At 40.0% G+C, this 7,894-nt stretch overlaps 1 protein-coding gene across 3 annotated transcripts in view; it reads right to left on the reverse strand.

Annotated features, from left to right (window-relative positions):
• Positions 1-4,186, reverse strand: part of zgc:152816 (uncharacterized protein LOC777712 homolog) — a 29,448-nt gene extending 25,262 nt beyond the window's left edge. Inside the window, exon 1 of one of the 3 annotated variants that reach the window (XM_036580630.1) lies at positions 4,085-4,186. The gene's annotated coding sequence lies outside the window, so the exon portion shown is untranslated. The remainder of the gene's footprint in view (positions 1-4,084) is intronic. The other 2 variants (XM_036580628.1, XM_036580629.1) reach the window with 2 other exon arrangements.
• Positions 4,187-7,894: the final 3,708 nt, after the last annotated feature.

Below are 7,894 nucleotides of genomic sequence, written 5' to 3' on the forward strand. Positions count from 1 at the left end.
TTAGAATGAATATAAATAAACCTGAATACAGTAAAAACTTAACATATCAATTAGAGGAAAAGCACAGAGCCCTGCTGGTGACATCCCATATAAATGATAATAATGCGCGGCCACGCTGTATTAACGCACGAAAATGAGATTCTAATGCAAGGCCACGACTTTGTATGGCACGGGAACTACATAATTAAGTCGTGGGCACGATTTAGTGAAGGGTGGGAATGAGATCATGCCTTACTGAGGCTTTGCTCACACAGCAGGTAAAAGTGGCCCAAATCCGATCTTTTTTCTTCGTAAGTGACACAGATGTGTCATGTTTGTCAGTGTGTCTGCGGCAATGTGATTCAGTCTGAACAGCCAGATCGGAATTCATGCGACTTTTACGTCAGTCCAACTTGACATTCGGCATAATTTTGCGCTGCTGAGACTCAAACATTTAGGCTGATGTTTCTGTACCAAAAAATTAGAAGAGACTTATCACAACCGCTCCGAGTTCGAAGAGATTTCAAACGAAACGACTGAACGCAGCCGGAGGAGCCCGAGGCTGCAGTTTAAAGTTTAAAGAATCCGAGGACAGAAACCAAAGAAGTGGCTGTACCAAATATCGCGCCCTTTTTTACGGTGAGCTCAAACACACTGTGGGTGATGAGTCCAGCTGTCAACCACTGGAACTTTATAATGGCTCCTGTGATGCTGGCGAAGATGAAACTGAAAGCTCCGGGAGTGACTGGCGTTCGCTGGCCGTCATGTTTGTTTACCTCTGGACGAGCCACGTGAAGCACTGTTCTTTTGCGCATGCGGGTCGGTTTAGGAGCTGATTTGCTCAGACTAAAGTCGCATACAGATACAGAACAGCCAAACAAAAAAATCGGATTTGGTGAGAAAATCAGATTCGGCCCACTTTTACCTGCTGTGTAAACGTAGCCTAAGTCGTGGCCACACATTAGGGATCTCATTCCTACACGTTAATATGGTGTGGCCACCCATTAGGTCCGAAACATACTTTACGCAAGGATGCGAATGCAAACGCTTCGAGCTACGCAGACAGGGTTTGTATGCGTAGTTGCGTTGAAAAAATTGTCACGTCGCTTTTCATAATGCAACACATGCACAAGCTGCAACTGAACTTCACAGAAAGGGGTGCTATAATGACAGCCAAGCCTGACCAAGCAGTCTTGTACAGCCAGCGTGCTTTCTCAACTGCCACTGCAGAAGGGCAGTTGAGTTTCACGCAAAGACGGCCTATATAGTCATAAACATATCATACCTTATCAAATTTCCATTTCAAGAGAAGAGGTAAAGCAGCTCACTCTCCTCTACTGCCCACGTTTAGCTGTTGAGGCTGTTGGAATACAGTAGATCCCCTGTGATTTGTCCTCTATCGCCCCCTTCAGTATTGAGTGTTTGAACCACCACAGCAATGTAAGAACGAAAGAGTTTGTACAGTAGGACTGAGCATTTCCAGTGCGCTGGCCGTTCACCGTTTGCGTTCACGTCCTTACGTGAAGTATGTTTTGAGACTTCTCATTCATACAGGATGTCGTCAGCAGGGCTCAGCAGAAAACTATTTGGTTCTGGATTTCTCAATGCAGTTCAGACACTATGAATTGGAAGATATTGATCAGTGAGACCCAATGTTTTAGTTTGCTCTGATTGGACCATTTTGCTACTCTTAAAATTACACCAAAACTGAACCTTACACAGGAACAAGAAAGCACATTTTCAGAAAAGGAAACTGTTTTTTAAAAATCTAAAGCATCCAGTAAATAACATACACAGCAGTTAAAGAGGAATTCCATCAATTATTCAAAATTTCTGCATAATCAAATGAGTAAGAAGTAAACAAAGTTGTTCAGAGTGGTTTGGTGTGAAATGCTCCGTTCTAAAGAAATTTTCAGAGTCAGAATTGTTCACAGTGGTGGTGATAGGAACCAGACATCCACCTCTAAAGGCTCCCTCACAGAAAGTTATTACATGAAATGGTTTTGTGATGCGATTTTGGCCTAAAACCATATCTTTAAAAAGCAGAGGGGTACATGCAAGGCAAAACAGTCCCACTTACTTTATCGCTATTTAATATAAATAATATTTACACACATATGTAAAGAAATCTGAGTCAGTATGCCTATCCAGAATGCAGCACATCAAACCACTCTGAATGAGATTGTTTACATCTCAACCATTGTGAATTAAGCTGTAATTTGAAAAACGTGTGGAATTGGTGTTTAACCAACAGGTCCTGGACAGCATCAGTAAAGTGCACAAAATCTAATTTAAAAAATAAAAAACGCTTAGTAACAAGAATAAGGGCACTTTATAGGGCATTATATCATGGATCCGTATCTATTAAATATATTTAAAATATTGCCGTAACTGAAAAGCAAAAGATAAAATCTCATAATCTCAAAATCAGTATAGACAATATATCGCCCAACACTAGCTGCAAGTGTACCAGTAGGAAACATGCGCTGAAAGCAACAACACAAGCTGATGCCATTATAATCATCTCAAGCAGACACCTCTGATGTACAAAAAAAAGCTAAAAATGCTGTAGCGGAGGTGTTGCTTTTCATTTTGGTACATATTCTGCATTTCATCTGTGGTAATGTCATGCATACAATGCACTTCACCGTTTTCACAGTTATGACTGCATTTCAAAAGTACAGCCCAGTGGAAAACAATACAGTCGTGCCTTCTATATCAAGTCAATTCTGACACAAATTCAGCAATTAATTTTTTACATGCATTGTTTTTCAGTAAAGAGGTAAAGCCACATGAAAACAATGTATTAGAGTGTTTGTTTTTCACATACTCTGCATGACACTTGTGGAAAAGTAATGTAATGTGTTCATTCACATTTTTCCACTGTGGCGATTGCTTTTCAGGCTGAAACAAATTCCTCTCAATACACTGAGAGCAGAATGTAACGTAATTTTGCCAGAATGTAAAACAAACGAAAACAACAAATTTGAAATGCAATGCACACGACATAACTTTTACATAGTAACATGCAGAATATGTGCCAAAATGAAAAGCAAAACCTCCACTGCACTGTTTTCATGTCGCTTGACCTCTTTTTTGTACTTCAACTGTATCCGTCTCACTGAAATGCAACCAAAATAGTTAAATACTATGCACACACATAACTGCATTTCAACTGTAGCATGCAGAAAACATGCCAAAATCAGAGGTAAAAGACCCACTACATTGATTTAACGTTGTTTTACATACTGCGCAGCGGAAAGCAACACAGCCATGCCTTCAGTACATTTCAAGGTGGATGGGATTCAGTTCTGCATTTCATTTTTGAAATGCAAACTCTCATGCACTGTTTTTCAGTAAAGATGTGAAGAACAAGTAATAGGAGGTTTGTTTTTCATTTTTGATATGTTTTCTGCATGTCACTATGTAAAAGTAACGCCATGTGTGTATTGCATTTCACGTTTTTCCACTATAGTGACTGCCTTTCACTCTGGAAACCATTCCTCCCCATAGTCCTGAAAGCAGTAACCCAAGTTGATGCAGCCAAAACATTGAATCTACCTGGCGGGGCTGCTGTTGTCCAGATGTCAATATTATTTCCCAAACACTGCTGTGGAGCCCCGCCTTACAATTACAAACGTCTATACAGTCCATATTCACTCATAATCGGCATTAAAAGTGAGACTTTACTCTTGAACAGTAAGACTCAAGGCCATTCAGGTATTTCAGAGTTATCCAGCTGCGAGGCAACGTCTTTAGGCCCAATACAGCTAGCTTAGCAAGCCATAAGGTAAAAACAAGCGGTTAACACCGGGAAAATACTGTTTTAACAAAGCGTGCACGTCAGTTTTGCAAGCAAACAGCTCCGTATATTTGCAAAAGCCGCCGAAATCAAGTTAAGAAAAGTTACTCGCAGTTTCTTTGTGGTCTCCACTGTTAGCTGGCTGAGCTATTTAGCTAACCCCAGCTAAGCTAGCTGGCTAACTTTAGCAACACTGATGCAACTGCCCGCTCCACACGTCAAAAACAGCAAGCTAATCACTTCTAAATGATCGTTAAATGCATGAAAGACTGTGAACATGTTTTATTCAACACAGATACCCACATATAATCGACGAATCCCCCTTTTCGATGCAGGAAAGTATATCAACAGCACCCCCAAATCCTTACTTCGCCATTTTTTGCCACCAGTAGGCTGGACCACCTCGCAAAGATACATCTGATTGGATCTTAGGGGCGGGAGTGGGCGGGACCTCCTGCAAGAGAAGCATTTGATTGGACGGGCAGTGGGCGGGACCGCCGTGGCAAAACCTGTGATTGGCGATTCGGGATGTGTGTCTAGACGCCAGCGTTGAGAAAAAAGTATTGAGCTATTCCGGCTATTCGGCTATCAGACTGCACCTTCGAAGGGGAATTCCACCGACTTTTCCACATTTCTGAATAATTAAACGGTTAAAATATAAACAAAGTCATTCATTGTATGAAAAAAGGTTTAGAATATGCTGCCTTATGCCTGGTTGGTTGCGTCCAGGATCTCATACTACCACACTAAATGGTCAAAATAGAGCACTTCCATTAATACACACTTAAAATGTTCATTCAAAGGTTCTTTAGTAAAGACAATGGTTCTATTTAGCACCATCAATTCTATATAGAACCATTTCATGCTTAAATGGTTCTTTGCATGGGTGAAATGGATCTTCAGATGGATGGAGAATGTGTTGTATTGGATTTCATATAGGTCCTTTTAGAAAATGGTTCAATGTGGCACCGAAAAGGGTTCTACCATTGTGATAATGCCAAACTTGTAACAGTAGAAGAACCCTTTTTGGTGCTGTATAGAACCACTTTCAAAAAAGTTTATGTAGAACCACTTCAACATCCAAAGGACTATTTAAGCATGAAATGGTTCTATATCACACTCAAAAAAGATGGTTCTTTGAGGGTTCTTTTGTAAAAAACAATAGTTCCATATAGAACTATGAATCTTTTGCATGATTAAAGGGTTCTTTGCATTGTGAAAGAGTTCTTTAGACTGATGGAGAATGCACAGTGGAAGGTTATATATAGAATGTTTTTGAAAAGGGTTCTATATAACACCAAAAAGTGTTCTTCTATACACTCTTAAAAATGGTTCTTCAAGTTGTTTTTTTTAGTAAAGAAAATGGTTCTATATAGAACCATGAACACTCACAGAACCCTGTGTCTCATAGACGGTTCTATAAAGAACATTTTTGAAATTGGTTCTATACAGCACCTAAGAGGGTTCTTCTATTGTTACGATGTCAAGCTTCTAACAGTAGTAGAACTCTTTTTGGTGCTGTATGGAACCACTTTCAAAAAGGTTTTCTACTGAACCATTTTACCATGCATAGAACTATTTTTTTTTTATTTAAGCATGCAATGGTTCTGTATCACTCTTAAAAAAGATGGTTCTTCAAGGGTTCTTTAGTAAAGACACTGGTTCTATATACAACTAGGAGTCCTTTGCATGATTTAAGCGTTCTTTGCATTGTGAAAAGGTTCTTGAAACTGATGGAGAATGTGCTGTGGATGGTTCTACATGGAATGTTTTTGAAAAAGGTTCTATATAGCACCAAAAAGGGTTCTTCTATAGTTACAAGCTTGACATCATAACAATAGAAAAATACTTTTTGGGGCTATATAGAACATAATCAAAAAGCCCTATAAAGAACCATTTTCTCTACCTAAGAAGCCTTGAAGAACCATCATTTTAAGTGTGTAAGACATTCGTTGATATACCTTGTAAAGCAGGAGGAGGGCCAGAGTCTGACACAGTTTAATCACCTGAATCTGATAATTATTTGATGAATTGAATCAAGTGTGTTTAAGCAGAGAGGCCTCTCAACTGTGCTGGACTGTGTGTCGATGACCCTCTAGGAGGAGAACTGATGCCAATTCGTATGTGGTTTTGGATGCAGCCCTCGTTTTGGCCTAAATGCATAAGTATTTTTTTAAATACATTCGTGGCAAAGAGGTACATGCAGGGCGTCGTAAGGAAAGAGAAGACACGTGTAGGTTCACTGGTGGTTTTGGATAGTAAATAAAATGGCTATATTTGTGTTGTAGTCATGGTGACCCCTGGTTTCTATCACCACCACTGTAAAGACATCTGAACCATTTCACACCAAATCACTCTGAATTACTCTGTTTACATCTCAAACACTGAATTACACAGAAATTGTGGTAAATAGTGGTATTCCCCTTTAACAGAGCCCAATTTTTCATTTGATCACTCACTTGTTTTTTTAAATAGAAAAGCGTTCTGTGTAGATCATGAACGCTCTTCAGAATGTAGGCATACAAGTGTCAGAAACACGAGTGTAACAATACACATTTCTGGAATTCAAATTTCAATTCTGAGGTTAAGACTCAATTACATTTTTGATGTGTTATGTGTATAAAATGTCTTGATTCTGTGATAAAATGTCTGTAATCTGTGATCAGTCACCCATTACAGAACTGACTCTCTGTGTGTTTTTCCTTTCTTTCTTTCCTTTGCCGAGTTGAACAGCTGCCCATCCTGTGCGTCTGATGCTGCTGCCTCTTCTGCCTTGATTGGGTGCCACTGCTCGCCAGCCCTCTGGACCGGCTTGACCACCATTGAGCTTCTTGCTTTACAACGCCGTGCAAACCTCACCCTCACAATCCCGACCCCACTGATGTTGCTGTTGCATAAACTAAACAAATCAAATTAATCATTTGAACTAATCAATCATTTAAACTAATCAAATTAATCAATCACCCATTACAGAACTGACTCTCTGTGTGTTTTTCCTTTCTTTCTTTCCTTTGCCGAGTTGAACAGCTGCCCATCCGTCCGTCTGATGCTGCTGCCTCTTCTGCCTTGATTGGGTGCCACTGCTCGCCAGCCCTCTGGACCGGCTTGACCACCATCAAGCTCCATGCTGTACTACGCTGTGCAAACCTCACCCTCAAAACCTGACCCCACTGATGCTGATGCTGCTGCTGCTGCTTCTATATGAACTAAACTAATCAAATTAATCATTGCTCCACCTGTTTTCCCTGTTTTTGTACTAACAATGTTTACTATCCGGTGTCGACCAGAGGAGGATGGGTTCCCCTTCTGAGTACTGGTTCCTCTCAAGGTTTCTTCCTGTTTCTCTTAGGGAGTTTTTCCTTGCCACTGTCACCACTGGCTCGCTCATGGGAGCTTGGACCCGGATTTCTTTCTGTAATGCTGATTTCCTTGTAAAACTGCTTTGTGACAACACCTGTTGTAAAAAGCGCTATATAAATAAACTTTACTTACTTACTTACTAGATTCTGCAGAGCTCCAGTTATAGACTATGCGGTTTGGTTTCAACATGCCTGGAATTTATAAGCAATATAAAAAGTACAGGCATTTGAGCATAGGTGTGTCTACAGCATAGGCCATGCCCCTTCCCACCCACTTTACTCTGATAGGAAGCACCCAGATGCCTAGTTCTGGTCATTGACTTTGATGGTATATATCATTATTTTTCATTAAATGTATAATTACAACTTACATGGGTACCCTGTAAAAAACTGCTTAACTTTTATTCATAACTGCTTTGATTTTGAAAGTTTGTGTGAGGAAAAGTTTGACAAAAAATCTAATTTACTCCATTTTCCACCCTACATGCAGTCGATCGGCCAAGACGTGTCAACTTGCATGCACGAACACAACGCAGGCATATGGACAATGGATTACATTTAAGATTGTTGTTTCTGTTGTTGAACAATTACCTTTAGTTTAAAAAATGAGATTAACAGTTATTAATTAAAAATAAACAACAGAAATTGTGAATTTAATCTGTGGCGTCCTTATGTCTGATGTGCATGAATGTGAAGGGCAGTCTTTGGCTCAACGACCCTGTTGGTCAGCTACAGCAGCGGTCGACAACACGTG

Source organism: Colossoma macropomum, unplaced genomic scaffold (genome assembly GCF_904425465.1).
Source record: "Colossoma macropomum unplaced genomic scaffold, Colossoma_macropomum, whole genome shotgun sequence".
In the NCBI taxonomy this organism is placed as follows: domain Eukaryota; kingdom Metazoa; phylum Chordata; class Actinopteri; order Characiformes; family Serrasalmidae; genus Colossoma; species Colossoma macropomum.